Source organism: Carassius carassius, unplaced genomic scaffold (genome assembly GCF_963082965.1).
Source record: "Carassius carassius unplaced genomic scaffold, fCarCar2.1 SCAFFOLD_57, whole genome shotgun sequence".
NCBI lineage: Eukaryota > Metazoa > Chordata > Actinopteri > Cypriniformes > Cyprinidae > Carassius > Carassius carassius.
The window spans coordinates 870001-895000 of NW_026775196.1; the positions used below are offsets into that span (position 1 = coordinate 870001).

General features: G+C 41.8%; 55 non-coding genes across 55 annotated transcripts; all 55 read left to right on the top strand.

Annotated features, from left to right (window-relative positions):
- Positions 1 to 469: 469 nt before the first annotated feature.
- Positions 470 to 588, top strand: LOC132137823 (5S ribosomal RNA). The gene has a single exon (XR_009432143.1). It is a non-coding gene; the product is annotated as a 5S ribosomal RNA (ribosomal RNA).
- An 84-nt stretch (positions 589 to 672) lies between these two features.
- LOC132138162 (5S ribosomal RNA) lies at positions 673 to 791 on the top strand. The gene has a single exon (XR_009432468.1). It is a non-coding gene; the product is annotated as a 5S ribosomal RNA (ribosomal RNA).
- A 573-nt stretch (positions 792 to 1364) lies between these two features.
- LOC132137826 (5S ribosomal RNA) lies at positions 1365 to 1483 on the top strand. Its single transcript, XR_009432146.1, has one exon. It is a non-coding gene; the product is annotated as a 5S ribosomal RNA (ribosomal RNA).
- Positions 1484 to 1567: 84 nt separating this feature from the next.
- LOC132138163 (5S ribosomal RNA) lies at positions 1568 to 1686 on the top strand. Its single transcript, XR_009432469.1, has one exon. It is a non-coding gene; the product is annotated as a 5S ribosomal RNA (ribosomal RNA).
- A 577-nt stretch (positions 1687 to 2263) lies between these two features.
- Positions 2264 to 2382, top strand: LOC132137966 (5S ribosomal RNA). Its single transcript, XR_009432282.1, has one exon. It is a non-coding gene; the product is annotated as a 5S ribosomal RNA (ribosomal RNA).
- Positions 2383 to 2466: 84 nt separating this feature from the next.
- LOC132138164 (5S ribosomal RNA) lies at positions 2467 to 2585 on the top strand. Its single transcript, XR_009432470.1, has one exon. It is a non-coding gene; the product is annotated as a 5S ribosomal RNA (ribosomal RNA).
- Positions 2586 to 3154: 569 nt separating this feature from the next.
- Positions 3155 to 3273, top strand: LOC132137967 (5S ribosomal RNA). The gene has a single exon (XR_009432283.1). It is a non-coding gene; the product is annotated as a 5S ribosomal RNA (ribosomal RNA).
- Positions 3274 to 3357: 84 nt separating this feature from the next.
- On the top strand, positions 3358 to 3476 carry LOC132138165 (5S ribosomal RNA). The gene has a single exon (XR_009432471.1). It is a non-coding gene; the product is annotated as a 5S ribosomal RNA (ribosomal RNA).
- A 569-nt stretch (positions 3477 to 4045) lies between these two features.
- Positions 4046 to 4164, top strand: LOC132139119 (5S ribosomal RNA). The gene has a single exon (XR_009433352.1). It is a non-coding gene; the product is annotated as a 5S ribosomal RNA (ribosomal RNA).
- An 84-nt stretch (positions 4165 to 4248) lies between these two features.
- On the top strand, positions 4249 to 4367 carry LOC132138166 (5S ribosomal RNA). The gene has a single exon (XR_009432472.1). It is a non-coding gene; the product is annotated as a 5S ribosomal RNA (ribosomal RNA).
- Positions 4368 to 4924: 557 nt separating this feature from the next.
- Positions 4925 to 5043, top strand: LOC132139079 (5S ribosomal RNA). The gene has a single exon (XR_009433313.1). It is a non-coding gene; the product is annotated as a 5S ribosomal RNA (ribosomal RNA).
- An 84-nt stretch (positions 5044 to 5127) lies between these two features.
- LOC132138168 (5S ribosomal RNA) lies at positions 5128 to 5246 on the top strand. The gene has a single exon (XR_009432474.1). It is a non-coding gene; the product is annotated as a 5S ribosomal RNA (ribosomal RNA).
- Positions 5247 to 5816: 570 nt separating this feature from the next.
- Positions 5817 to 5935, top strand: LOC132137969 (5S ribosomal RNA). Its single transcript, XR_009432285.1, has one exon. It is a non-coding gene; the product is annotated as a 5S ribosomal RNA (ribosomal RNA).
- An 84-nt stretch (positions 5936 to 6019) lies between these two features.
- On the top strand, positions 6020 to 6138 carry LOC132138605 (5S ribosomal RNA). The gene has a single exon (XR_009432891.1). It is a non-coding gene; the product is annotated as a 5S ribosomal RNA (ribosomal RNA).
- Positions 6139 to 6696: 558 nt separating this feature from the next.
- On the top strand, positions 6697 to 6815 carry LOC132137824 (5S ribosomal RNA). Its single transcript, XR_009432144.1, has one exon. It is a non-coding gene; the product is annotated as a 5S ribosomal RNA (ribosomal RNA).
- Positions 6816 to 6899: 84 nt separating this feature from the next.
- Positions 6900 to 7018, top strand: LOC132138169 (5S ribosomal RNA). Its single transcript, XR_009432475.1, has one exon. It is a non-coding gene; the product is annotated as a 5S ribosomal RNA (ribosomal RNA).
- A 573-nt stretch (positions 7019 to 7591) lies between these two features.
- LOC132137827 (5S ribosomal RNA) lies at positions 7592 to 7710 on the top strand. The gene has a single exon (XR_009432147.1). It is a non-coding gene; the product is annotated as a 5S ribosomal RNA (ribosomal RNA).
- Positions 7711 to 7794: 84 nt separating this feature from the next.
- LOC132138170 (5S ribosomal RNA) lies at positions 7795 to 7913 on the top strand. The gene has a single exon (XR_009432476.1). It is a non-coding gene; the product is annotated as a 5S ribosomal RNA (ribosomal RNA).
- Positions 7914 to 8490: 577 nt separating this feature from the next.
- Positions 8491 to 8609, top strand: LOC132137970 (5S ribosomal RNA). Its single transcript, XR_009432286.1, has one exon. It is a non-coding gene; the product is annotated as a 5S ribosomal RNA (ribosomal RNA).
- An 84-nt stretch (positions 8610 to 8693) lies between these two features.
- LOC132138171 (5S ribosomal RNA) lies at positions 8694 to 8812 on the top strand. Its single transcript, XR_009432477.1, has one exon. It is a non-coding gene; the product is annotated as a 5S ribosomal RNA (ribosomal RNA).
- Positions 8813 to 9380: 568 nt separating this feature from the next.
- On the top strand, positions 9381 to 9499 carry LOC132137684 (5S ribosomal RNA). Its single transcript, XR_009432011.1, has one exon. It is a non-coding gene; the product is annotated as a 5S ribosomal RNA (ribosomal RNA).
- Positions 9500 to 9583: 84 nt separating this feature from the next.
- LOC132138172 (5S ribosomal RNA) lies at positions 9584 to 9702 on the top strand. The gene has a single exon (XR_009432478.1). It is a non-coding gene; the product is annotated as a 5S ribosomal RNA (ribosomal RNA).
- Positions 9703 to 10272: 570 nt separating this feature from the next.
- LOC132139090 (5S ribosomal RNA) lies at positions 10273 to 10391 on the top strand. Its single transcript, XR_009433324.1, has one exon. It is a non-coding gene; the product is annotated as a 5S ribosomal RNA (ribosomal RNA).
- A 414-nt stretch (positions 10392 to 10805) lies between these two features.
- On the top strand, positions 10806 to 10924 carry LOC132139376 (5S ribosomal RNA). Its single transcript, XR_009433596.1, has one exon. It is a non-coding gene; the product is annotated as a 5S ribosomal RNA (ribosomal RNA).
- Positions 10925 to 11008: 84 nt separating this feature from the next.
- On the top strand, positions 11009 to 11127 carry LOC132138173 (5S ribosomal RNA). The gene has a single exon (XR_009432479.1). It is a non-coding gene; the product is annotated as a 5S ribosomal RNA (ribosomal RNA).
- Positions 11128 to 11683: 556 nt separating this feature from the next.
- LOC132139377 (5S ribosomal RNA) lies at positions 11684 to 11802 on the top strand. Its single transcript, XR_009433597.1, has one exon. It is a non-coding gene; the product is annotated as a 5S ribosomal RNA (ribosomal RNA).
- Positions 11803 to 11886: 84 nt separating this feature from the next.
- LOC132138174 (5S ribosomal RNA) lies at positions 11887 to 12005 on the top strand. The gene has a single exon (XR_009432480.1). It is a non-coding gene; the product is annotated as a 5S ribosomal RNA (ribosomal RNA).
- A 570-nt stretch (positions 12006 to 12575) lies between these two features.
- Positions 12576 to 12694, top strand: LOC132139102 (5S ribosomal RNA). Its single transcript, XR_009433335.1, has one exon. It is a non-coding gene; the product is annotated as a 5S ribosomal RNA (ribosomal RNA).
- A 414-nt stretch (positions 12695 to 13108) lies between these two features.
- LOC132139378 (5S ribosomal RNA) lies at positions 13109 to 13227 on the top strand. The gene has a single exon (XR_009433598.1). It is a non-coding gene; the product is annotated as a 5S ribosomal RNA (ribosomal RNA).
- An 84-nt stretch (positions 13228 to 13311) lies between these two features.
- On the top strand, positions 13312 to 13430 carry LOC132138175 (5S ribosomal RNA). The gene has a single exon (XR_009432481.1). It is a non-coding gene; the product is annotated as a 5S ribosomal RNA (ribosomal RNA).
- A 556-nt stretch (positions 13431 to 13986) lies between these two features.
- Positions 13987 to 14105, top strand: LOC132139379 (5S ribosomal RNA). Its single transcript, XR_009433599.1, has one exon. It is a non-coding gene; the product is annotated as a 5S ribosomal RNA (ribosomal RNA).
- An 84-nt stretch (positions 14106 to 14189) lies between these two features.
- Positions 14190 to 14308, top strand: LOC132138176 (5S ribosomal RNA). Its single transcript, XR_009432482.1, has one exon. It is a non-coding gene; the product is annotated as a 5S ribosomal RNA (ribosomal RNA).
- Positions 14309 to 14881: 573 nt separating this feature from the next.
- LOC132139113 (5S ribosomal RNA) lies at positions 14882 to 15000 on the top strand. The gene has a single exon (XR_009433346.1). It is a non-coding gene; the product is annotated as a 5S ribosomal RNA (ribosomal RNA).
- Positions 15001 to 15084: 84 nt separating this feature from the next.
- On the top strand, positions 15085 to 15203 carry LOC132138177 (5S ribosomal RNA). Its single transcript, XR_009432483.1, has one exon. It is a non-coding gene; the product is annotated as a 5S ribosomal RNA (ribosomal RNA).
- A 558-nt stretch (positions 15204 to 15761) lies between these two features.
- On the top strand, positions 15762 to 15880 carry LOC132139380 (5S ribosomal RNA). Its single transcript, XR_009433600.1, has one exon. It is a non-coding gene; the product is annotated as a 5S ribosomal RNA (ribosomal RNA).
- An 84-nt stretch (positions 15881 to 15964) lies between these two features.
- On the top strand, positions 15965 to 16083 carry LOC132138179 (5S ribosomal RNA). Its single transcript, XR_009432485.1, has one exon. It is a non-coding gene; the product is annotated as a 5S ribosomal RNA (ribosomal RNA).
- A 573-nt stretch (positions 16084 to 16656) lies between these two features.
- Positions 16657 to 16775, top strand: LOC132139125 (5S ribosomal RNA). Its single transcript, XR_009433358.1, has one exon. It is a non-coding gene; the product is annotated as a 5S ribosomal RNA (ribosomal RNA).
- An 84-nt stretch (positions 16776 to 16859) lies between these two features.
- On the top strand, positions 16860 to 16978 carry LOC132138180 (5S ribosomal RNA). The gene has a single exon (XR_009432486.1). It is a non-coding gene; the product is annotated as a 5S ribosomal RNA (ribosomal RNA).
- A 558-nt stretch (positions 16979 to 17536) lies between these two features.
- Positions 17537 to 17655, top strand: LOC132139381 (5S ribosomal RNA). Its single transcript, XR_009433601.1, has one exon. It is a non-coding gene; the product is annotated as a 5S ribosomal RNA (ribosomal RNA).
- Positions 17656 to 17739: 84 nt separating this feature from the next.
- LOC132138696 (5S ribosomal RNA) lies at positions 17740 to 17858 on the top strand. The gene has a single exon (XR_009432980.1). It is a non-coding gene; the product is annotated as a 5S ribosomal RNA (ribosomal RNA).
- A 578-nt stretch (positions 17859 to 18436) lies between these two features.
- LOC132139137 (5S ribosomal RNA) lies at positions 18437 to 18555 on the top strand. The gene has a single exon (XR_009433369.1). It is a non-coding gene; the product is annotated as a 5S ribosomal RNA (ribosomal RNA).
- Positions 18556 to 18639: 84 nt separating this feature from the next.
- On the top strand, positions 18640 to 18758 carry LOC132138182 (5S ribosomal RNA). Its single transcript, XR_009432487.1, has one exon. It is a non-coding gene; the product is annotated as a 5S ribosomal RNA (ribosomal RNA).
- A 558-nt stretch (positions 18759 to 19316) lies between these two features.
- LOC132139383 (5S ribosomal RNA) lies at positions 19317 to 19435 on the top strand. Its single transcript, XR_009433603.1, has one exon. It is a non-coding gene; the product is annotated as a 5S ribosomal RNA (ribosomal RNA).
- An 84-nt stretch (positions 19436 to 19519) lies between these two features.
- LOC132138183 (5S ribosomal RNA) lies at positions 19520 to 19638 on the top strand. Its single transcript, XR_009432488.1, has one exon. It is a non-coding gene; the product is annotated as a 5S ribosomal RNA (ribosomal RNA).
- A 573-nt stretch (positions 19639 to 20211) lies between these two features.
- On the top strand, positions 20212 to 20330 carry LOC132139148 (5S ribosomal RNA). The gene has a single exon (XR_009433380.1). It is a non-coding gene; the product is annotated as a 5S ribosomal RNA (ribosomal RNA).
- An 84-nt stretch (positions 20331 to 20414) lies between these two features.
- LOC132138184 (5S ribosomal RNA) lies at positions 20415 to 20533 on the top strand. Its single transcript, XR_009432489.1, has one exon. It is a non-coding gene; the product is annotated as a 5S ribosomal RNA (ribosomal RNA).
- A 558-nt stretch (positions 20534 to 21091) lies between these two features.
- On the top strand, positions 21092 to 21210 carry LOC132139384 (5S ribosomal RNA). The gene has a single exon (XR_009433604.1). It is a non-coding gene; the product is annotated as a 5S ribosomal RNA (ribosomal RNA).
- An 84-nt stretch (positions 21211 to 21294) lies between these two features.
- Positions 21295 to 21413, top strand: LOC132138185 (5S ribosomal RNA). The gene has a single exon (XR_009432490.1). It is a non-coding gene; the product is annotated as a 5S ribosomal RNA (ribosomal RNA).
- A 574-nt stretch (positions 21414 to 21987) lies between these two features.
- Positions 21988 to 22106, top strand: LOC132139160 (5S ribosomal RNA). Its single transcript, XR_009433391.1, has one exon. It is a non-coding gene; the product is annotated as a 5S ribosomal RNA (ribosomal RNA).
- Positions 22107 to 22190: 84 nt separating this feature from the next.
- LOC132138186 (5S ribosomal RNA) lies at positions 22191 to 22309 on the top strand. Its single transcript, XR_009432491.1, has one exon. It is a non-coding gene; the product is annotated as a 5S ribosomal RNA (ribosomal RNA).
- Positions 22310 to 22878: 569 nt separating this feature from the next.
- LOC132137971 (5S ribosomal RNA) lies at positions 22879 to 22997 on the top strand. Its single transcript, XR_009432287.1, has one exon. It is a non-coding gene; the product is annotated as a 5S ribosomal RNA (ribosomal RNA).
- Positions 22998 to 23081: 84 nt separating this feature from the next.
- LOC132138187 (5S ribosomal RNA) lies at positions 23082 to 23200 on the top strand. The gene has a single exon (XR_009432492.1). It is a non-coding gene; the product is annotated as a 5S ribosomal RNA (ribosomal RNA).
- A 568-nt stretch (positions 23201 to 23768) lies between these two features.
- On the top strand, positions 23769 to 23887 carry LOC132139237 (5S ribosomal RNA). Its single transcript, XR_009433463.1, has one exon. It is a non-coding gene; the product is annotated as a 5S ribosomal RNA (ribosomal RNA).
- Positions 23888 to 23971: 84 nt separating this feature from the next.
- LOC132138188 (5S ribosomal RNA) lies at positions 23972 to 24090 on the top strand. The gene has a single exon (XR_009432493.1). It is a non-coding gene; the product is annotated as a 5S ribosomal RNA (ribosomal RNA).
- Positions 24091 to 24660: 570 nt separating this feature from the next.
- LOC132139172 (5S ribosomal RNA) lies at positions 24661 to 24779 on the top strand. Its single transcript, XR_009433402.1, has one exon. It is a non-coding gene; the product is annotated as a 5S ribosomal RNA (ribosomal RNA).
- The last annotated feature ends 221 nt before the right edge of the window (positions 24780 to 25000 follow it).

Here is a 25000-nt window from a genome sequence, read left to right on the forward strand (position 1 = left end):
CTGGTTATTACTTGGATGGGAGACTGCCTGAGAATAATACCAGGTGCTGTAAGCTTTTGGGTTTTCTTCCCTACTTATATATTGAACTGGAGATTAGAGTGGCTGATCTTTAAATAGCCCTCTCTCTGCAGCAGCCTTCGCTTACGGCCATACCTGGCTATGCCTGGTTAGTACTTGGATGGGAAACCGCCTGGGAATACCAGGTGCTGAAAGCTTTTTGGAAATTTTTCACATTTTTTTACTTTTTGGAATTTTTTCACTAATTATATAATAATCGTGCAAAAAAAAAAAAAAGAGTCAATGCCCGATGTCTGAATCTTAGCATGTTTGGTTCTGGTTACTACTTGGATGGGAGACTGCCTGGGATTGCCAGGTGCTGTAAGCTTTAGGGTTTTCGTCCCTATTTATATAATGTACTGGAGATTACAGTGGCTGATCTTTAATTAGCCCTCTCTTTGCAGCAGCTTTCGCTTACGGCCATACTAACCTGGCTATGCCCGATCTCGTCTGATCTCGGAAGCTAAGCAGGTTTGGGCCTGGTTAGTACTTGGATGGGAGACCGCCTGGGAATACCAGGTGCTGTAAGCTTTTGGGTTTTATTCCGAACTTATATAATGAACTGGAGATTAGAGTGTCTGATCTTTAAATAGCCCTCTCTTTGCAGCAGGTTTCGCTTACGGCCATACCAACCTGGCTATGCCTGATCTCGTCTGATCTCGGAAGCTAAGCAGGTTTGGGCTTGGTTAGTACTTGGATGGGAGACCGCCTGGGAATACCAGGTGCTGTAAGCTTTTTGGAAAATTTTCATTAGTTATGTAATAATCTTGAAAAAAAAAAAAAAAAAGAGTCAATGCCAGATCTCTGAATCTTAGAATGTTTGGTTCTGGTTATTACTTGGATGGGAGACTGCCTGAGAATAATACCAGGTGCTGTAAGCTTTTGGGTTTTCTTCCCTACTTATATATTGAACTGGAGATTAGAGTGGCTGATCTTTAAATAGCCCTCTCTCTTCAGCAGCCTTCGCTTACGGCCATACCTGGCTATGCCTGTTTAGTACTTGGATGGGAAACCGCCTGGGAATACCAGGTGCTGAAAGCTTTTTGGAAATTTTTCAAATTTTTTTACTTTTTGGAATTTTTTCACTAATTATATAATAATCGTGCAAAAAAAAAAAAAAAAAAAAAAAAAAGAGTCAATGCCCGATGTCTGAATCTTAGCATGTTTGGTTCTGGTTACTACTTGGATGGGAGACTGCCTGGGATTGCCAGGTGCTGTAAGCTTTAGGGTTTTCGTCCCTATTTATATAATGTACTGGAGATTACAGTGGCTGATCTTTAATTAGCCCTCTCTTTGCAACAGCTTTCGCTTACGGCCATACCAACCTGGATTTGCCCGATCTCGTCTGATCTCGGAAGCTAAGCAGGTTTGGGCCTGGTTAGTACTTGTATGGGAGACCGCCTGGGAATACCAGGTGCTGTAAGCTTTTGGGTTTTATTCCGAACTTATATAATGAACTGGAGATTAGAGTGTCTGATCTTTAAATAGCCCTCTCTTTGCAGCAGGTTTCGCTTACGGCCATACCAACCTGGCTATGCCTGATCTCGTCTGATCTCGGAAGCTAAGCAGGTTTGGGCTTGGTTAGTACTTGGATGGGAGACCGCCTGGGAATACCAGGTGCTGTAAGCTTTTTGGAAAATTTTCATTAGTTATGTAATAATCTTGAAAAAAAAAAAAAAGAGTCAATGCCAGATCTCTGAATCTTAGAATGTTTGGTTCTGGTTATTACTTGGATGGGAGACTGCCTGAGAATAATACCAGGTGCTGTAAGCTTTTGGGTTTTCTTCCCTACTTATATATTGAACTGGAGATTAGAGTGGCTGATCTTTAAATAGCCCTCTCTCTGCAGCAGCCTTCGCTTACGGCCATACCTGGCTATGCCTGTTTAGTACTTGGATGAGAAACCGCCTGGGAATACCAGGTGCTGAAAGCTTTTTGGAAATTTTTCAAATTTTTTTACTTTTTGGAATTTTTTCACTAATTATATAATAATCGTGCAAAAAAAAAAAAAAAAAAAAAAAAAAAAAAAAAGAGTCAATGCCCGATGTCTGAATCTTAGCATGTTTGGTTCTGGTTACTACTTGGATGGGAGACCGCCTGGGATTGCCAGGTGCTGTAAGCTTTAGGGTTTTCGTCCCTATTTATATAATGTACTGGAGATTACAGTGGCTGATCTTTAATTAGCCCTCTCTTTGCAGCAGCTTTCGCTTACGGCCATACCAAACTGGCTATGCCCGATCTCGTCTGATCTCGGAAGCTAAGCAGGTTTGGGCCTGGTTAGTACTTGGATGGGAGACCGCCTGGGAATACCAGGTGCTGTAAGCTTTTGGGTTTTATTCCGAACTTATATAATGAACTGGAGATTAGAGTGTCTGATCTTTAAATAGCCCTCTCTTTGCAGCAGCTTTTGCTTACGGCCATACCAACCTGGCTATGCCTGATCTCGTCTGATCTCGGAAGCTAAGCAGGTTTGGGCTTGGTTAGTACTTGGATGGGAGACCGCCTGGGAATACCAGGTGCTGTAAGCTTTTTGGAAAATTTTCATTAGTTATGTAATAATCTTGAAAAAAAAAAAAAAAGAGTCAATGCCAGATCTCTGAATCTTAGAATGTTTGGTTCTGGTTATTACTTGGATGGGAGACTGCCTGAGAATAATACCAGGTGCTGTAAGCTTTTGGGTTTTCTTCCCTACTTATATATTGAACTGGAGATTAGAGTGGCTGATCTTTAAATAGCCCTCTCTCTGCAGCAGCCTTCGCTTACGGCCATACCTGGCTATGCCTGGTTAGTACTTGGATGGGAAACCGCCTGGGAATACCAGGTGCTGAAAGCTTTTTGGAAATTTTTCACATTTTTTTACTTTTTGGAATTTTTTCACTAATTATATAATAATCGTGCAAAAAAAAAAAAAAAAAAAAAAAAGAGTCAATGCCCGATGTCTGAATCTTAGCATGTTTGGTTCTGGTTACTACTTGGATGGGAGACCGCCTGGGATTGCCAGGTGCTGTAAGCTTTAGGGTTTTCGTCCCTATTTATATAATGTACTGGAGATTACAGTGGCTGATCTTTAATTAGCCCTCTCTTTGCAGCAGCTTTCGCTTACGGCCATACCAAACTGGCTATGCCCGATCTCGTCTGATCTCGGAAGCTAAGCAGGTTTGGGCCTGGTTAGTACTTGGATGGGAGACCGCCTGGGAATACCAGGTGCTGTAAGCTTTTGGGTTTTATTCCGAACTTATATAATGAACTGGAGATTAGAGTGTCTGATCTTTAAATAGCCCTCTCTTTGCAGCAGCTTTTGCTTACGGCCATACCAACCTGGCTATGCCTGATCTCGTCTGATCTCGGAAGCTAAGCAGGTTTGGGCTTGGTTAGTACTTGGATGGGAGACCGCCTGGGAATACCAGGTGCTGTAAGCTTTTTGGAAAATTTTCATTAGTTATGTAATAATCTTGAAAAAAAAAAAAAAGAGTCAATGCCAGATCTCTGAATCTTAGAATGTTTGGTTCTGGTTATTACTTGGATGGGAGACTGCCTGAGAATAATACCAGGTGCTGTAAGCTTTTGGGTTTTCTTCCCTACTTATATATTGAACTGGAGATTAGAGTGGCTGATCTTTAAATAGCCCTCTCTCTGCAGCAGCCTTCGCTTACGGCCATACCTGGCTATGCCTGGTTAGTACTTGGATGGGAAACCGCCTGGGAATACCAGGTGCTGAAAGCTTTTTGGAAATTTTTCACATTTTTTTACTTTTTGGAATTTTTTCACTAATTATATAATAATCGTGCAAAAAAAAAAAAAAAAAAAAAAAAAGAGTCAATGCCCGATGTCTGAATCTTAGCATGTTTGGTTCTGGTTACTACTTGGATGGGAGACCGCCTGGGATTGCCAGGTGCTGTAAGCTTTAGGGTTTTCGTCCCTATTTATATAATGTACTGGAGATTACAGTGGCTGATCTTTAATTAGCCCTCTCTTTGCAGCAGCTTTCGCTTACGGCCATACCAACCTGGCTATGCCCGATCTCATCTGATCTCGGAAGCTAAGCAGGTTTGGGCCTGGTTAGTACTTGGATGGGAGACCGCCTGGGAATACCAGGTGCTGTAAGCTTTTGGGTTTTATTCCGAACTTATATAATGAACTGGAGATTAGAGTGTCTGATCTTTAAATAGCCCTCTCTTTGCAGCAGGTTTCGCTTACGGCCATACCAACCTGGCTATGCCTGATCTCGTCTGATCTCGGAAGCTAAGCAGGTTTGGGCTTGGTTAGTACTTGGATGGGAGACCGCCTGGGAATACCAGGTGCTGTAAGCTTTTTGGAAAATTTTCATTAGTTATGTAATAATCTTGAAAAAAAAAAAAGAGTCAATGCCAGATCTCTGAATCTTAGAATGTTTGGTTCTGGTTATTACTTGGATGGGAGACTGCCTGAGAATAATACCAGGTGCTGTAAGCTTTTGGGTTTTCTTCCCTACTTATATATTGAACTGGAGATTAGAGTGGCTGATCTTTAAATAGCCCTCTCTCTGCAGCAGCCTTCGCTTACGGCCATACCTGGCTATGCCTGTTTAGTACTTGGATGGGAAACCGCCTGGGAATACCAGGTGCTGAAAGCTTTTTGGAAATTTTTCAAATTTTTTTACTTTTTGGAATTTTTTCACTAATTATATAATAATCGTGCAAAAAAAAAAAAAAAGAGTCAATGCCCGATGTCTGAATCTTAGCATGTTTGGTTCTGGTTACTACTTGGATGGGAGACTGCCTGGGATTGCCAGGTGCTGTAAGCTTTAGGGTTTTCGTCCCTATTTATATAATGTACTGGAGATTACAGTGGCTGATCTTTAATTAGCCCTCTCTTTGCAACAGCTTTCGCTTACGGCCATACCAACCTGGATTTGCCCGATCTCGTCTGATCTCGGAAGCTAAGCAGGTTTGGGCCTGGTTAGTACTTGGATGGGAGACCGCCTGGGAATACCAGGTGCTGTAAGCTTTTGGGTTTTATTCCGAACTTATATAATGAACTGGAGATTAGAGTGTCTGATCTTTAAATAGCCCTCTCTTTGCAGCAGGTTTCGCTTACGGCCATACCAACCTGGCTATGCCTGATCTCGTCTGATCTCGGAAGCTAAGCAGGTTTGGGCTTGGTTAGTACTTGGATGGGAGACCGCCTGGGAATACCAGGTGCTGTAAGCTTTTTGGAAAATTTTCATTAGTTATGTAATAATCTTGAAAAAAAAAAAAAAGAGTCAATGCCAGATCTCTGAATCTTAGAATGTTTGGTTCTGGTTATTACTTGGATGGGAGACTGCCTGAGAATAATACCAGGTGCTGTAAGCTTTTGGGTTTTCTTCCCTACTTATATATTGAACTGGAGATTAGAGTGGCTGATCTTTAAATAGCCCTCTCTCTGCAGCAGCCTTCGCTTACGGCCATACCTGGCTATGCCTGTTTAGTACTTGGATGAGAAACCGCCTGGGAATACCAGGTGCTGAAAGCTTTTTGGAAATTTTTCAAATTTTTTTACTTTTTGGAATTTTTTCACTAATTATATAATAATCGTGCAAAAAAAAAAAAAAAAAAAAAAAAAAGAGTCAATGCCCGATGTCTGAATCTTAGCATGTTTGGTTCTGGTTACTACTTGGATGGGAGACCGCCTGGGATTGCCAGGTGCTGTAAGCTTTAGGGTTTTCGTCCCTATTTATATAATGTACTGGAGATTACAGTGGCTGATCTTTAATTAGCCCTCTCTTTGCAGAAGCTTTCGCTTACGGCCATACCAAACTGGCTATGCCCGATCTCGTCTGATCTCGGAAGCTAAGCAGGTTTGGGCCTGGTTAGTACTTGGATGGGAGACCGCCTGGGAATACCAGGTGCTGTAAGCTTTTGGGTTTTATTCCGAACTTATATAATGAACTGGAGATTAGAGTGTCTGATCTTTAAATAGCCCTCTCTTTGCAGCAGCTTTTGCTTACGGCCATACCAACCTGGCTATGCCTGATCTCGTCTGATCTTGGAAGCTAAGCAGGTTTGGGCTTGGTTAGTACTTGGATGGGAGACCGCCTGGGAATACCAGGTGCTGTAAGCTTTTTGGAAAATTTTCATTAGTTATGTAATAATCTTGAAAAAAAAAAAAAAGAGTCAATGCCAGATCTCTGAATCTTAGAATGTTTGGTTCTGGTTATTACTTGGATGGGAGACTGCCTGAGAATAATACCAGGTGCTGTAAGCTTTTGGGTTTTCTTCCCTACTTATATATTGAACTGGAGATTAGAGTGGCTGATCTTTAAATAGCCCTCTCTCTGCAGCAGCCTTCGCTTACGGCCATACCTGGCTATGCCTGGTTAGTACTTGGATGGGAAACCGCCTGGGAATACCAGGTGCTGAAAGCTTTTTGGAAATTTTTCACATTTTTTTACTTTTTGGAATTTTTTCACTAATTATATAATAATCGTGCAAAAAAAAAAAAAAGAGTCAATGCCCGATGTCTGAATCTTAGCATGTTTGGTTCTGGTTACTACTTGGATGGGAGACTGCCTGGGATTGCCAGGTGCTGTAAGCTTTAGGGTTTTCGTCCCTATTTATATAATGTACTGGAGATTACAGTGGCTGATCTTTAATTAGCCCTCTCTTTGCAGCAGCTTTCGCTTACGGCCATACTAACCTGGCTATGCCCGATCTCGTCTGATCTCGGAAGCTAAGCAGGTTTGGGCCTGGTTAGTACTTGGATGGGAGACCGCCTGGGAATACCAGGTGCTGTAAGCTTTTGGGTTTTATTCCGAACTTATATAATGAACTGGAGATTAGAGTGTCTGATCTTTAAATAGCCCTCTCTTTGCAGCAGGTTTCGCTTACGGCCATACCAACCTGGCTATGCCTGATCTCGTCTGATCTCGGAAGCTAAGCAGGTTTGGGCTTGGTTAGTACTTGGATGGGAGACCGCCTGGGAATACCAGGTGCTGTAAGCTTTTTGGAAAATTTTCATTAGTTATGTAATAATCTTGAAAAAAAAAAAAAAAAAGAGTCAATGCCAGATCTCTGAATCTTAGAATGTTTGGTTCTGGTTATTACTTGGATGGGAGACTGCCTGAGAATAATACCAGGTGCTGTAAGCTTTTGGGTTTTCTTCCCTACTTATATATTGAACTGGAGATTAGAGTGGCTGATCTTTAAATAGCCCTCTCTCTTCAGCAGCCTTCGCTTACGGCCATACCTGGCTATGCCTGTTTAGTACTTGGATGGGAAACCGCCTGGGAATACCAGGTGCTGAAAGCTTTTTGGAAATTTTTCAAATTTTTTTACTTTTTGGAATTTTTTCACTAATTATATAATAATCGTGCAAAAAAAAAAAAAAAAAAAAAAAAAAGAGTCAATGCCCGATGTCTGAATCTTAGCATGTTTGGTTCTGGTTACTACTTGGATGGGAGACTGCCTGGGATTGCCAGGTGCTGTAAGCTTTAGGGTTTTCGTCCCTATTTATATAATGTACTGGAGATTACAGTGGCTGATCTTTAATTAGCCCTCTCTTTGCAACAGCTTTCGCTTACGGCCATACCAACCTGGATTTGCCCGATCTCGTCTGATCTCGGAAGCTAAGCAGGTTTGGGCCTGGTTAGTACTTGTATGGGAGACCGCCTGGGAATACCAGGTGCTGTAAGCTTTTGGGTTTTATTCCGAACTTATATAATGAACTGGAGATTAGAGTGTCTGATCTTTAAATAGCCCTCTCTTTGCAGCAGGTTTCGCTTACGGCCATACCAACCTGGCTATGCCTGATCTCGTCTGATCTCGGAAGCTAAGCAGGTTTGGGCTTGGTTAGTACTTGGATGGGAGACCGCCTGGGAATACCAGGTGCTGTAAGCTTTTTGGAAAATTTTCATTAGTTATGTAATAATCTTGAAAAAAAAAAAAAAGAGTCAATGCCAGATCTCTGAATCTTAGAATGTTTGGTTCTGGTTATTACTTGGATGGGAGACTGCCTGAGAATAATACCAGGTGCTGTAAGCTTTTGGGTTTTCTTCCCTACTTATATATTGAACTGGAGATTAGAGTGGCTGATCTTTAAATAGCCCTCTCTCTGCAGCAGCCTTCGCTTACGGCCATACCTGGCTATGCCTGTTTAGTACTTGGATGAGAAACCGCCTGGGAATACCAGGTGCTGAAAGCTTTTTGGAAATTTTTCAAATTTTTTTACTTTTTGGAATTTTTTCACTAATTATATAATAATCGTGCAAAAAAAAAAAAAAAAAAAAAAAAAAAAAAAAAGAGTCAATGCCCGATGTCTGAATCTTAGCATGTTTGGTTCTGGTTACTACTTGGATGGGAGACCGCCTGGGATTGCCAGGTGCTGTAAGCTTTAGGGTTTTCGTCCCTATTTATATAATGTACTGGAGATTACAGTGGCTGATCTTTAATTAGCCCTCTCTTTGCAGCAGCTTTCGCTTACGGCCATACCAAACTGGCTATGCCCGATCTCGTCTGATCTCGGAAGCTAAGCAGGTTTGGGCCTGGTTAGTACTTGGATGGGAGACCGCCTGGGAATACCAGGTGCTGTAAGCTTTTGGGTTTTATTCCGAATTTATATAATGAACTGGAGATTAGAGTGTCTGATCTTTAAATAGCCCTCTCTTTGCAGCAGCTTTTGCTTACGGCCATACCAACCTGGCTATGCCTGATCTCGTCTGATCTCGGAAGCTAAGCAGGTTTGGGCTTGGTTAGTACTTGGATGGGAGACCGCCTGGGAATACCAGGTGCTGTAAGCTTTTTGGAAAATTTTCATTAGTTATGTAATAATCTTGAAAAAAAAAAAAAAGAGTCAATGCCAGATCTCTGAATCTTAGAATGTTTGGTTCTGGTTATTACTTGGATGGGAGACTGCCTGAGAATAATACCAGGTGCTGTAAGCTTTTGGGTTTTCTTCCCTACTTATATATTGAACTGGAGATTAGAGTGGCTGATCTTTAAATAGCCCTCTCTCTGCAGCAGCCTTCGCTTACGGCCATACCTGGCTATGCCTGGTTAGTACTTGGATGGGAAACCACCTGGGAATACCAGGTGCTGAAAGCTTTTTGGAAATTTTTCACATTTTTTTACTTTTTGGAATTTTTTCACTAATTATATAATAATCGTGCAAAAAAAAAAAAAAAAAAAAAAAAGAGTCAATGCCCGATGTCTGAATCTTAGCATGTTTGGTTCTGGTTACTACTTGGATGGGAGACCGCCTGGGATTGCCAGGTGCTGTAAGCTTTAGGGTTTTCGTCCCTATTTATATAATGTACTGGAGATTACAGTGGCTGATCTTTAATTAGCCCTCTCTTTGCAGCAGCTTTCGCTTACGGCCATACCAACCTGGCTATGCCCGATCTCATCTGAGCTCGGAAGCTAAGCAGGTTTGGGCCTGGTTAGTACTTGGATGGGAGACCGCCTGGGAATACCAGGTGCTGTAAGCTTTTGGGTTTTATTCCGAACTTATATAATGAACTGGAGATTAGAGTGTCTGATCTTTAAATAGCCCTCTCTTTGCAGCAGGTTTCGCTTACGGCCATACCAACCTGGCTATGCCTGATCTCGTCTGATCTCGGAAGCTAAGCAGGTTTGGGCTTGGTTAGTACTTGGATGGGAGACCGCCTGGGAATACCAGGTGCTGTAAGCTTTTTGGAAAATTTTCATTAGTTATGTAATAATCTTGAAAAAAAAAAAAGAGTCAATGCCAGATCTCTGAATCTTAGAATGTTTGGTTCTGGTTATTACTTGGATGGGAGACTGCCTGAGAATAATACCAGGTGCTGTAAGCTTTTGGGTTTTCTTCCCTACTTATATATTGAACTGGAGATTAGAGTGGCTGATCTTTAAATAGCCCTCTCTCTGCAGCAGCCTTCGCTTACGGCCATACCTGGCTATGCCTGTTTAGTACTTGGATGGGAAACCGCCTGGGAATACCAGGTGCTGAAAGCTTTTTGGAAATTTTTCAAATTTTTTTACTTTTTGGAATTTTTTCACTAATTATATAATAATCGTGCAAAAAAAAAAAAAAAAAAAAAAAAAAAAGAGTCAATGCCCGATGTCTGAATCTTAGCATGTTTGGTTCTGGTTACTACTTGGATGGGAGACTGCCTGGGATTGCCAGGTGCTGTAAGCTTTAGGGTTTTCGTCCCTATTTATATAATGTACTGGAGATTACAGTGGCTGATCTTTAATTAGCCCTCTCTTTGCAACAGCTTTCGCTTACGGCCATACCAACCTGGATTTGCCCGATCTCGTCTGATCTCGGAAGCTAAGCAGGTTTGGGCCTGGTTAGTACTTGGATGGGAGACCGCCTGGGAATACCAGGTGCTGTAAGCTTTTGGGTTTTATTCCGAACTTATATATTGAACTGGAGATTAGAGTGGCTGATCTTTAAATAGCCCTCTCTCTGCAGCAGCCTTCGCTTACGGCCATACCTGGCTATGCCTGTTTAGTACTTGGATGGGAAACCGCCTGGGAATACCAGGTGCTGAAAGCTTTTTGGAAATTTTTTAAATTTTTTTACTTTTTGGAATTTTTTCACTAATTATATAATAATCGTGCAAAAAAAAAAAAAAGAGTCAATGCCCGATGTCTGAATCTTAGCATGTTTGGTTCTGGTTACTACTTGGATGGGAGACTGCCTGGGATTGCCAGGTGCTGTAAGCTTTAGGGTTTTCGTCCCTATTTATATAATGTACTGGAGATTACAGTGGCTGATCTTTAATTAGCCCTCTCTTTGCAGCAGCTTTCGCTTACGGCCATACCAACCTGGCTATGCCCGATCTCGTCTGATCTCGGAAGCTAAGCAGGTTTGGGCCTGGTTAGTACTTGGATGGGAGACCGCCTGGGAATACCAGGTGCTGTAAGCTTTTGGGTTTTATTCCGAACTTATATAATGAACTGGAGATTAGAGTGTCTGATCTTTAAATAGCCCTCTCTTTGCAGCAGGTTTCGCTTACGGCCATACCAACCTGGCTATGCCTGATCTCGTCTGATCTCGGAAGCTAAGCAGGTTTGGGCTTGGTTAGTACTTGGATGGGAGACCGCCTGGGAATACCAGGTGCTGTAAGCTTTTTGGAAAATTTTCATTAGTTATGTAATAATCTTGAAAAAAAAAAAAGAGTCAATGCCAGATCTCTGAATCTTAGAATGTTTGGTTCTGGTTATTACTTGGATGGGAGACTGCCTGAGAATAATACCAGGTGCTGTAAGCTTTTGGGTTTTCTTCCCTACTTATATATTGAACTGGAGATTAGAGTGGCTGATCTTTAAATAGCCCTCTCTCTGCAGCAGCCTTCGCTTACGGCCATACCTGGCTATGCCTGTTTAGTACTTGGATGGGAAACCGCCTGGGAATACCAGGTGCTGAAAGCTTTTTGGAAATTTTTCAAATTTTTTTACTTTTTGGAATTTTTTCACTAATTATATAATAATCGTGCAAAAAAAAAAAAAAGAGTCAATGCCCGATGTCTGAATCTTAGCATGTTTGGTTCTGGTTACTACTTGGATGGGAGACTGCCTGGGATTGCCAGGTGCTGTAAGCTTTAGGGTTTTCGTCCCTATTTATATAATGTACTGGAGATTACAGTGGCTGATCTTTAATTAGCCCTCTCTTTGCAGCAGCTTTCGCTTACGGCCATACCAACCTGGCTATGCCCGATCTCGTCTGATCTCGGAAGCTAAGCAGGTTTGGGCCTGGTTAGTACTTGGATGGGAGACCGCCTGGGAATACCAGGTGCTGTAAGCTTTTGGGTTTTATTCCGAACTTATATAATGAACTGGAAATTAGAGTGTCTGATCTTTACATAGCCCTCTCTTTGCAGCAGGTTTCGCTTACGGCCATACCAACCTGGCTATGCCTGATCTCGTCTGATCTCGGAAGCTAAGCAGGTTTGGGCTTGGTTAGTACTTGGATGGGAGACCGCCTGGGAATACCAGGTGCTGTAAGCTTTTTGGAAAATTTTCATTAGTTATGTAATAATCTTGAAAAAAAAAAAAGAGTCAATGCCAGATCTCTGAATCTTAGAATGTTTGGTTCTGGTTATTACTTGGATGGGAGACTGCCTGAGAATAATACCAGGTGCTGTAAGCTTTTGGGTTTTCTTCCCTACTTATATATTGAACTGGAGATTAGAGTGGCTGATCTTTAAATAGCCCTCTCTCTGCAGCAGCCTTCGCTTACGGCCATACCTGGCTATGCCTGTTTAGTACTTGGATGGGAAACCGCCTGGGAATACCAGGTGCTGAAAGCTTTTTGGAAATTTTTCAAATTTTTTTACTTTTTGGAATTTTTTCACTAATTATATAATAATCGTGCAAAAAAAAAAAAAAAAAAAAAAAAAAAAGAGTCAATGCCCGATGTCTGAATCTTAGCATGTTTGGTTCTGGTTACTACTTGGATGGGAGACTGCCTGGGATTGCCAGGTGCTGTAAGCTTTAGGGTTTTCGTCCCTATTTATATAATGTACTGGAGATTACAGTGGCTGATCTTTAATTAGCCCTCTCTTTGCAACAGCTTTCGCTTACGGCCATACCAACCTGGATTTGCCCGATCTCGTCTGATCTCGGAAGCTAAGCAGGTTTGGGCCTGGTTAGTACTTGGATGGGAGACCGCCTGGGAATACCAGGTGCTGTAAGCTTTTGGGTTTTATTCCGAACTTATATATTGAACTGGAGATTAGAGTGGCTGATCTTTAAATAGCCCTCTCTCTGCAGCAGCCTTCGCTTACGGCCATACCTGGCTATGCCTGTTTAGTACTTGGATGGGAAACCGCCTGGGAATACCAGGTGCTGAAAGCTTTTTGGAAATTTTTTAAATTTTTTTACTTTTTGGAATTTTTTCACTAATTATATAATAATCGTGCAAAAAAAAAAAAAAGAGTCAATGCCCGATGTCTGAATCTTAGCATGTTTGGTTCTGGTTACTACTTGGATGGGAGACTGCCTGGGATTGCCAGGTGCTGTAAGCTTTAGGGTTTTCGTCCCTATTTATATAATGTACTGGAGATTACAGTGGCTGATCTTTAATTAGCCCTCTCTTTGCAGCAGCTTTCGCTTACGGCCATACCAACCTGGCTATGCCCGATCTCGTCTGATCTCGGAAGCTAAGCAGGTTTGGGCCTGGTTAGTACTTGGATGGGAGACCGCCTGGGAATACCAGGTGCTGTAAGCTTTTGGGTTTTATTCCGAACTTATATAATGAACTGGAGATTAGAGTGTCTGATCTTTAAATAGCCCTCTCTTTGCAGCAGGTTTCGCTTACGGCCATACCAACCTGGCTATGCCTGATCTCGTCTGATCTCGGAAGCTAAGCAGGTTTGGGCTTGGTTAGTACTTGGATGGGAGACCGCCTGGGAATACCAGGTGCTGTAAGCTTTTTGGAAAATTTTCATTAGTTATGTAATAATCTTGAAAAAAAAAAAAGAGTCAATGCCAGATCTCTGAATCTTAGAATGTTTGGTTCTGGTTATTACTTGGATGGGAGACTGCCTGAGAATAATACCAGGTGCTGTAAGCTTTTGGGTTTTCTTCCCTACTTATATATTGAACTGGAGATTAGAGTGGCTGATCTTTAAATAGCCCTCTCTCTGCAGCAGCCTTCGCTTACGGCCATACCTGGCTATGCCTGTTTAGTACTTGGATGGGAAACCGCCTGGGAATACCAGGTGCTGAAAGCTTTTTGGAAATTTTTCAAATTTTTTTACTTTTTGGAATTTTTTCACTAATTATATAATAATCGTGCAAAAAAAAAAAAAAGAGTCAATGCCCGATGTCTGAATCTTAGCATGTTTGGTTCTGGTTACTACTTGGATGGGAGACTGCCTGGGATTGCCAGGTGCTGTAAGCTTTAGGGTTTTCGTCCCTATTTATATAATGTACTGGAGATTACAGTGGCTGATCTTTAATTAGCCCTCTCTTTGCAGCAGCTTTCGCTTACGGCCATACCAACCTGGCTATGCCCGATCTCGTCTGATCTCGGAAGCTAAGCAGGTTTGGGCCTGGTTAGTACTTGGATGGGAGACCGCCTGGGAATACCAGGTGCTGTAAGCTTTTGGGTTTTATTCCGAACTTATATAATGAACTGGAAATTAGAGTGTCTGATCTTTACATAGCCCTCTCTTTGCAGCAGGTTTCGCTTACGGCCATACCAACCTGGCTATGCCTGATCTCGTCTGATCTCGGAAGCTAAGCAGGTTTGGGCTTGGTTAGTACTTGGATGGGAGACCGCCTGGGAATACCAGGTGCTGTAAGCTTTTTGGAAAATTTTCATTAGTTATGTAATAATCTTGAAAAAAAAAAAAAAAAAGAGTCAATGCCAGATCTCTGAATCTTAGAATGTTTGGTTCTGGTTATTACTTGGATGGGAGACTGCCTGAGAATAATACCAGGTGCTGTAAGCTTTTGGGTTTTCTTCCCTACTTATATATTGAACTGGAGATTAGAGTGGCTGATCTTTAAATAGCCCTCTCTCTTCAGCAGCCTTCGCTTACGGCCATACCTGGCTATGCCTGTTTAGTACTTGGATGGGAAACCGCCTGGGAATACCAGGTGCTGAAAGCTTTTTGGAAATTTTTCAAATTTTTTTACTTTTTGGAATTTTTTCACTAATTATATAATAATCGTGCAAAAAAAAAAAAAAAAAAAAAAAAAAGAGTCAATGCCCGATGTCTGAATCTTAGCATGTTTGGTTCTGGTTACTACTTGGATGGGAGACTGCCTGGGATTGCCAGGTGCTGTAAGCTTTAGGGTTTTCGTCCCTATTTATATAATGTACTGGAGATTACAGTGGCTGATCTTTAATTAGCCCTCTCTTTGCAACAGCTTTCGCTTACGGCCATACCAACCTGGATTTGCCCGATCTCGTCTGATCTCGGAAGCTAAGCAGGTTTGGGCCTGGTTAGTACTTGGATGGGAGACCGCCTGGGAATACCAGGTGCTGTAAGCTTTTGGGTTTTATTCCGAACTTATATAATGAACTGGAGATTAGAGTGTCTGATCTTTAAATAGCCCTCTCTTTGCAGCAGGTTTCGCTTACGGCCATACCAACCTGGCTATGCCTGATCTCGTCTGATCTCGGAAGCTAAGCAGGTTTGGGCTTGGTTAGTACTTGGATGGGAGACCGCCTGGGAATACCAGGTGCTGTAAGCTTTTTGGAAAATTTTCATTAGTTATGTAATAATCTTGAAAAAAAAAAAAAAGAGTCAATGCCAGATCTCTGAATCTTAGAATGTTTGGTTCTGGTTATTACTTGGATGGGAGACTGCCTGAGAATAATACCAGGTGCTGTAAGCTTTTGGGTTTTCTTCCCTACTTATATATTGAACTGGAGATTAGAGTGGCTGATCTTTAAATAGCCCTCTCTCTGCAGCAGCCTTCGCTTACGGCCATACCTGGCTATGCCTGTTTAGTACTTGGATGGGAAACCGCCTGGGAATACCAGGTGCTGAAAGCTTTTTGGAAATTTTTCAAATTTTTTTACTTTTTGGAATTTTTTCACTAATTATATAATAATCGTGCAAAAAAAAAAAAAAGAGTCAATGCCCGATGTCTGAATCTTAGCATGTTTGGTTCTGGTTACTACTTGGATGGGAGACTGCCTGGGATTGCCAGGTGCTGTAAGCTTTAGGGTTTTCGTCCCTATTTATATAATGTACTGGAGATTACAGTGGCTGATCTTTAATTAGCCCTCTCTTTGCAGCAGCTTTCGCTTACGGCCATACCAACCTGGCTATGCCCGATCTCGTCTGATCTCGGAAGCTAAGCAGGTTTGGGCCTGGTTAGTACTTGGATGGGAGACCGCCTGGGAATACCAGGTGCTGTAAGCTTTTGGGTTTTATTCCGAACTTATATAATGAACTGGAAATTAGAGTGTCTGATCTTTACATAGCCCTCTCTTTGCAGCAGGTTTCGCTTACGGCCATACCAACCTGGCTATGCCTGATCTCGTCTGATCTCGGAAGCTAAGCAGGTTTGGGCTTGGTTAGTACTTGGATGGGAGACCGCCTGGGAATACCAGGTGCTGTAAGCTTTTTGGAAAATTTTCATTAGTTATGTAATAATCTTGAAAAAAAAAAAAAAAAAGAGTCAATGCCAGATCTCTGAATCTTAGAATGTTTGGTTCTGGTTATTACTTGGATGGGAGACTGCCTGAGAATAATACCAGGTGCTGTAAGCTTTTGGGTTTTCTTCCCTACTTATATATTGAACTGGAGATTAGAGTGGCTGATCTTTAAATAGCCCTCTCTCTTCAGCAGCCTTCGCTTACGGCCATACCTGGCTATGCCTGTTTAGTACTTGGATGGGAAACCGCCTGGGAATACCAGGTGCTGAAAGCTTTTTGGAAATTTTTCAAATTTTTTTACTTTTTGGAATTTTTTCACTAATTATATAATAATCGTGCAAAAAAAAAAAAAAAAAAAAAAAAAAGAGTCAATGCCCGATGTCTGAATCTTAGCATGTTTGGTTCTGGTTACTACTTGGATGGGAGACTGCCTGGGATTGCCAGGTGCTGTAAGCTTTAGGGTTTTCGTCCCTATTTATATAATGTACTGGAGATTACAGTGGCTGATCTTTAATTAGCCCTCTCTTTGCAACAGCTTTCGCTTACGGCCATACCAACCTGGATTTGCCCGATCTCGTCTGATCTCGGAAGCTAAGCAGGTTTGGGCCTGGTTAGTACTTGGATGGGAGACCGCCTGGGAATACCAGGTGCTGTAAGCTTTTGGGTTTTATTCCGAACTTATATAATGAACTGGAGATTAGAGTGTCTGATCTTTAAATAGCCCTCTCTTTGCAGCAGGTTTCGCTTACGGCCATACCAACCTGGCTATGCCTGATCTCGTCTGATCTCGGAAGCTAAGCAGGTTTGGGCTTGGTTAGTACTTGGATGGGAGACCGCCTGGGAATACCAGGTGCTGTAAGCTTTTTGGAAAATTTTCATTAGTTATGTAATAATCTTGAAAAAAAAAAAAAAGAGTCAATGCCAGATCTCTGAATCTTAGAATGTTTGGTTCTGGTTATTACTTGGATGGGAGACTGCCTGAGAATAATACCAGGTGCTGTAAGCTTTTGGGTTTTCTTCCCTACTTATATATTGAACTGGAGATTAGAGTGGCTGATCTTTAAATAGCCCTCTCTCTGCAGCAGCCTTCGCTTACGGCCATACCTGGCTATGCCTGTTTAGTACTTGGATGGGAAACCGCCTGGGAATACCAGGTGCTGAAAGCTTTTTGGAAATTTTTCAAATTTTTTTACTTTTTGGAATTTTTTCACTAATTATATAATAATCGTGCAAAAAAAAAAAAAAGAGTCAATGCCCGATGTCTGAATCTTAGCATGTTTGGTTCTGGTTACTACTTGGATGGGAGACTGCCTGGGATTGCCAGGTGCTGTAAGCTTTAGGGTTTTCGTCCCTATTTATATAATGTACTGGAGATTACAGTGGCTGATCTTTAATTAGCCCTCTCTTTGCAGCAGCTTTCGCTTACGGCCATACCAACCTGGCTATGCCCGATCTCGTCTGATCTCGGAAGCTAAGCAGGTTTGGGCCTGGTTAGTACTTGGATGGGAGACCGCCTGGGAATACCAGGTGCTGTAAGCTTTTGGGTTTTATTCCGAACTTATATAATGAACTGGAAATTAGAGTGTCTGATCTTTACATAGCCCTCTCTTTGCAGCAGGTTTCGCTTAAGGCCATACCAACCTGGCTATGCCTGATCTCGTCTGATCTCGGAAGCTAAGCAGGTTTGGGCTTGGTTAGTACTTGGATGGGAGACCGCCTGGGAATACCAGGTGCTGTAAGCTTTTTGGAAAATTTTCATTAGTTATGTAATAATCTTGAAAAAAAAAAAAAAAAAGAGTCAATGCCAGATCTCTGAATCTTAGAATGTTTGGTTCTGGTTATTACTTGGATGGGAGACTGCCTGAGAATAATACCAGGTGCTGTAAGCTTTTGGGTTTTCTTCCCTACTTATATATTGAACTGGAGATTAGAGTGGCTGATCTTTAAATAGCCCTCTCTCTTCAGCAGCCTTCGCTTACGGCCATACCTGGCTATGCCTGTTTAGTACTTGGATGGGAAACCGCCTGGGAATACCAGGTGCTGAAAGCTTTTTGGAAATTTTTCAAATTTTTTTACTTTTTGGAATTTTTTCACTAATTATATAATAATCGTGCAAAAAAAAAAAAAAAAAAAAAAAAAAAAAAAGAGTCAATGCCCGATGTCTGAATCTTAGCATGTTTGGTTCTGGTTACTACTTGGATGGGAGACTGCCTGGGATTGCCAGGTGCTGTAAGCTTTAGGGTTTTCGTCCCTATTTATATAATGTACTGGAGATTACAGTGGCTGATCTTTAATTAGCCCTCTCTTTGCAACAGCTTTCGCTTACGGCCATACCAACCTGGATTTGCCCGATCTCGTCTGATCTCGGAAGCTAAGCAGGTTTGGGCCTGGTTAGTACTTGGATGGGAGACCGCCTGGGAATACCAGGTGCTGTAAGCTTTTGGGTTTTATTCCGAACTTATATAATGAACTGGAGATTAGAGTGTCTGATCTTTAAATAGCCCTCTCTTTGCAGCAGGTTTCGCTTACGGCCATACCAACCTGGCTATGCCTGATCTCGTCTGATCTCGGAAGCTAAGCAGGTTTGGGCTTGGTTAGTACTTGGATGGGAGACCGCCTGGGAATACCAGGTGCTGTAAGCTTTTTGGAAAATTTTCATTAGTTATGTAATAATCTTGAAAAAAAAAAAAAAGAGTCAATGCCAGATCTCTGAATCTTAGAATGTTTGGTTCTGGTTATTACTTGGATGGGAGACTGCCTGAGAATAATACCAGGTGCTGTAAGCTTTTGGGTTTTCTTCCCTACTTATATATTGAACTGGAGATTAGAGTGGCTGATCTTTAAATAGCCCTCTCTCTGCAGCAGCCTTCGCTTACGGCCATACCTGGCTATGCCTGTTTAGTACTTGGATGGGAAACCGCCTGGGAATACCAGGTGCTGAAAGCTTTTTGGAAATTTTTCAAATTTTTTTACTTTTTGGAATTTTTTCACTAATTATATAATAATCGTGCAAAAAAAAAAAAAAGAGTCAATGCCCGATGTCTGAATCTTAGCATGTTTGGTTCTGGTTACTACTTGGATGGGAGACTGCCTGGGATTGCCAGGTGCTGTAAGCTTTAGGGTTTTCGTCCCTATTTATATAATGTACTGGAGATTACAGTGGCTGATCTTTAATTAGCCCTCTCTTTGCAGCAGCTTTCGCTTACGGCCATACCAACCTGGCTATGCCCGATCTCGTCTGATCTCGGAAGCTAAGCAGGTTTGGGCCTGGTTAGTACTTGGATGGGAGACCGCCTGGGAATACCAGGTGCTGTAAGCTTTTGGGTTTTATTCCGAACTTATATAATGAACTGGAAATTAGAGTGTCTGATCTTTACATAGCCCTCTCTTTGCAGCAGGTTTCGCTTACGGCCATACCAACCTGGCTATGCCTGATCTCGTCTGATCTCGGAAGCTAAGCAGGTTTGGGCTTGGTTAGTACTTGGATGGGAGACCGCCTGGGAATACCAGGTGCTGTAAGCTTTTTGGAAAATTTTCATTAGTTATGTAATAATCTTGAAAAAAAAAAAAAAAAAGAGTCAATGCCAGATCTCTGAATCTTAGAATGTTTGGTTCTGGTTATTACTTGGATGGGAGACTGCCTGAGAATAATACCAGGTGCTGTAAGCTTTTGGGTTTTCTTCCCTACTTATATATTGAACTGGAGATTAGAGTGGCTGATCTTTAAATAGCCCTCTCTCTTCAGCAGCCTTCGCTTACGGCCATACCTGGCTATGCCTGTTTAGTACTTGGATGGGAAACCGCCTGGGAATACCAGGTGCTGAAAGCTTTTTGGAAATTTTTCAAATTTTTTTACTTTTTGGAATTTTTTCACTAATTATATAATAATCGTGCAAAAAAAAAAAAAAAAAAAAAAAAAAGAGTCAATGCCCGATGTCTGAATCTTAGCATGTTTGGTTCTGGTTACTACTTGGATGGGAGACTGCCTGGGATTGCCAGGTGCTGTAAGCTTTAGGGTTTTCGTCCCTATTTATATAATGTACTGGAGATTACAGTGGCTGATCTTTAATTAGCCCTCTCTTTGCAACAGCTTTCGCTTACGGCCATACCAACCTGGATTTGCCCGATCTCGTCTGATCTCGGAAGCTAAGCAGGTTTGGGCCTGGTTAGTACTTGGATGGGAGACCGCCTGGGAATACCAGGTGCTGTAAGCTTTTGGGTTTTATTCCGAACTTATATAATGAACTGGAGATTAGAGTGTCTGATCTTTAAATAGCCCTCTCTTTGCAGCAGGTTTCGCTTACGGCCATACCAACCTGGCTATGCCTGATCTCGTCTGATCTCGGAAGCTAAGCAGGTTTGGGCTTGGTTAGTACTTGGATGGGAGACCGCCTGGGAATACCAGGTGCTGTAAGCTTTTTGGAAAATTTTCATTAGTTATGTAATAATCTTGAAAAAAAAAAAAAAGAGTCAATGCCAGATCTCTGAATCTTAGAATGTTTGGTTCTGGTTATTACTTGGATGGGAGACTGCCTGAGAATAATACCAGGTGCTGTAAGCTTTTGGGTTTTCTTCCCTACTTATATATTGAACTGGAGATTAGAGTGGCTGATCTTTAAATAGCCCTCTCTCTGCAGCAGCCTTCGCTTACGGCCATACCTGGCTATGCCTGTTTAGTACTTGGATGGGAAACCGCCTGGGAATACCAGGTGCTGAAAGCTTTTTGGAAATTTTTCAAATTTTTTTACTTTTTGGAATTTTTTCACTAATTATATAATAATCGTGCAAAAAAAAAAAAAAGAGTCAATGCCCGATGTCTGAATCTTAGCATGTTTGGTTCTGGTTACTACTTGGATGGGAGACTGCCTGGGATTGCCAGGTGCTGTAAGCTTTAGGGTTTTCGTCCCTATTTATATAATGTACTGGAGATTACAGTGGCTGATCTTTAATTAGCCCTCTCTTTGCAGCAGCTTTCGCTTACGGCCATACCAACCTGGCTATGCCCGATCTCGTCTGATCTCGGAAGCTAAGCAGGTTTGGGCCTGGTTAGTACTTGGATGGGAGACCGCCTGGGAATACCAGGTGCTGTAAGCTTTTGGGTTTTATTCCGAACTTATATAATGAACTGGAAATTAGAGTGTCTGATCTTTACATAGCCCTCTCTTTGCAGCAGGTTTCGCTTACGGCCATACCAACCTGGCTATGCCTGATCTCGTCTGATCTCGGAAGCTAAGCAGGTTTGGGCTTGGTTAGTACTTGGATGGGAGACCGCCTGGGAATACCAGGTGCTGTAAGCTTTTTGGAAAATTTTCATTAGTTATGTAATAATCTTGAAAAAAAAAAAAAAAAGAGTCAATGCCAGATCTCTGAATCTTAGAATGTTTGGTTCTGGTTATTACTTGGATGGGAGACTGCCTGAGAATAATACCAGGTGCTGTAAGCTTTTGGGTTTTCTTCCCTACTTATATATTGAACTGGAGATTAGAGTGGCTGATCTTTAAATAGCCCTCTCTCTTCAGCAGCCTTCGCTTACGGCCATACCTGGCTATGCCTGTTTAGTACTTGGATGGGAAACCGCCTGGGAATACCAGGTGCTGAAAGCTTTTTGGAAATTTTTCAAATTTTTTTACTTTTTGGAATTTTTTCACTAATTATATAATAATCGTGCAAAAAAAAAAAAAAAAAAAAAAAAAAAAGAGTCAATGCCCGATGTCTGAATCTTAGCATGTTTGGTTCTGGTTACTACTTGGATGGGAGACTGCCTGGGATTGCCAGGTGCTGTAAGCTTTAGGGTTTTCGTCCCTATTTATATAATGTACTGGAGATTACAGTGGCTGATCTTTAATTAGCCCTCTCTTTGCAACAGCTTTCGCTTACGGCCATACCAACCTGGATTTGCCCGATCTCGTCTGATCTCGGAAGCTAAGCAGGTTTGGGCCTGGTTAGTACTTGGATGGGAGACCGCCTGGGAATACCAGGTGCTGTAAGCTTTTGGGTTTTATTCCGAACTTATATAATGAACTGGAGATTAGAGTGTCTGATCTTTAAATAGCCCTCTCTTTGCAGCAGGTTTCGCTTACGGCCATACCAACCTGGCTATGCCTGATCTCGTCTGATCTCGGAAGCTAAGCAGGTTTGGGCTTGGTTAGTACTTGGATGGGAGACCGCCTGGGAATACCAGGTGCTGTAAGCTTTTTGGAAAATTTTCATTAGTTATGTAATAATCTTGAAAAAAAAAAAAAAGAGTCAATGCCAGATCTCTGAATCTTAGAATGTTTGGTTCTGGTTATTACTTGGATGGGAGACTGCCTGAGAATAATACCAGGTGCTGTAAGCTTTTGGGTTTTCTTCCCTACTTATATATTGAACTGGAGATTAGAGTGGCTGATCTTTAAATAGCCCTCTCTCTGCAGCAGCCTTCGCTTACGGCCATACCTGGCTATGCCTGTTTAGTACTTGGATGAGAAACCGCCTGGGAATACCAGGTGCTGAAAGCTTTTTGGAAATTTTTCAAATTTTTTTACTTTTTGGAATTTTTTCACTAATTATATAATAATCGTGCAAAAAAAAAAAAAAAAAAAAAAAAAGAGTCAATGCCCGATGTCTGAATCTTAGCATGTTTGGTTCTGGTTACTACTTGGATGGGAGACCGCCTGGGATTGCCAGGTGCTGTAAGCTTTAGGGTTTTCGTCCCTATTTATATAATGTACTGGAGATTACAGTGGCTGATCTTTAATTAGCCCTCTCTTTGCAGCAGCTTTCGCTTACGGCCATACCAAACTGGCTATGCCCGATCTCGTCTGATCTCGGAAGCTAAGCAGGTTTGGGCCTGGTTAGTACTTGGATGGGAGACCGCCTGGGAATACCAGGTGCTGTAAGCTTTTGGGTTTTATTCCGAACTTATATAATGAACTGGAGATTAGAGTGTCTGATCTTTAAATAGCCCTCTCTTTGCAGCAGCTTTTGCTTACGGCCATACCAACCTGGCTATGCCTGATCTCGTCTGATCTCGGAAGCTAAGCAGGTTTGGGCTTGGTTAGTACTTGGATGGGAGACCGCCTGGGAATACCAGGTGCTGTAAGCTTTTTGGAAAATTTTCATTAGTTATGTAATAATCTTGAAAAAAAAAAAAAAGAGTCAATGCCAGATCTCTGAATCTTAGAATGTTTGGTTCTGGTTATTACTTGGATGGGAGACTGCCTGAGAATAATACCAGGTGCTGTAAGCTTTTGGGTTTTCTTCCCTACTTATATATTGAACTGGAGATTAGAGTGGCTGATCTTTAAATAGCCCTCTCTCTGCAGCAGCCTTCGCTTACGGCCATACCTGGCTATGCCTGGTTAGTACTTGGATGGGAAACCGCCTGGGAATACCAGGTGCTGAAAGCTTTTTGGAAATTTTTCACATTTTTTTACTTTTTGGAATTTTTTCACTAATTATATAATAATCGTGCAAAAAAAAAAAAAAAAAAAAAAAAGAGTCAATGCCCGATGTCTGAATCTTAGCATGTTTGGTTCTGGTTACTACTTGGATGGGAGACCGCCTGGGATTGCCAGGTGCTGTAAGCTTTAGGGTTTTCGTCCCTATTTATATAATGTACTGGAGATTACAGTGGCTGATCTTTAATTAGCCCTCTCTTTGCAGCAGCTTTCGCTTACGGCCATACCAACCTGGCTATGCCCGATCTCATCTGATCTCGGAAGCTAAGCAGGTTTGGGCCTGGTTAGTACTTGGATGGGAGACCGCCTGGGAATACCAGGTGCTGTAAGCTTTTGGGTTTTATTCCGAACTTATATAATGAACTGGAGATTAGAGTGTCTGATCTTTAAATAGCCCTCTCTTTGCAGCAGGTTTCGCTTACGGCCATACCAACCTGGCTATGCCTGATCTCGTCTGATCTCGGAAGCTAAGCAGGTTTGGGCTTGGTTAGTACTTGGATGGGAGACCGCCTGGGAATACCAGGTGCTGTAAGCTTTTTGGAAAATTTTCATTAGTTATGTAATAATCTTGAAAAAAAAAAAAGAGTCAATGCCAGATCTCTGAATCTTAGAATGTTTGGTTCTGGTTATTACTTGGATGGGAGACTGCCTGAGAATAATACCAGGTGCTGTAAGCTTTTGGGTTTTCTTCCCTACTTATATATTGAACTGGAGATTAGAGTGGCTGATCTTTAAATAGCCCTCTCTCTGCAGCAGCCTTCGCTTACGGCCATACCTGGCTATGCCTGTTTAGTACTTGGATGGGAAACCGCCTGGGAATACCAGGTGCTGAAAGCTTTTTGGAAATTTTTCAAATTTTTTTACTTTTTGGAATTTTTTCACTAATTATATAATAATCGTGCAAAAAAAAAAAAAAAAAAAAAAAAAAAAGAGTCAATGCCCGATGTCTGAATCTTAGCATGTTTGGTTCTGGTTACTACTTGGATGGGAGACTGCCTGGGATTGCCAGGTGCTGTAAGCTTTAGGGTTTTCGTCCCTATTTATATAATGTACTGGAGATTACAGTGGCTGATCTTTAATTAGCCCTCTCTTTGCAACAGCTTTCGCTTACGGCCATACCAACCTGGATTTGCCCGATCTCGTCTGATCTCGGAAGCTAAGCAGGTTTGGGCCTGGTTAGTACTTGGATGGGAGACCGCCTGGGAATACCAGGTGCTGTAAGCTTTTGGGTTTTATTCCGAACTTATATATTGAACTGGAGATTAGAGTGGCTGATCTTTAAATAGCCCTCTCTCTGCAGCAGCCTTCGCTTACGGCCATACCTGGCTATGCCTGTTTAGTACTTGGATGGGAAACCGCCTGGGAATACCAGGTGCTGAAAGCTTTTTGGAAATTTTTTAATTTTTTTTACTTTTTGGAATTTTTTCACTAATTATATAATAATC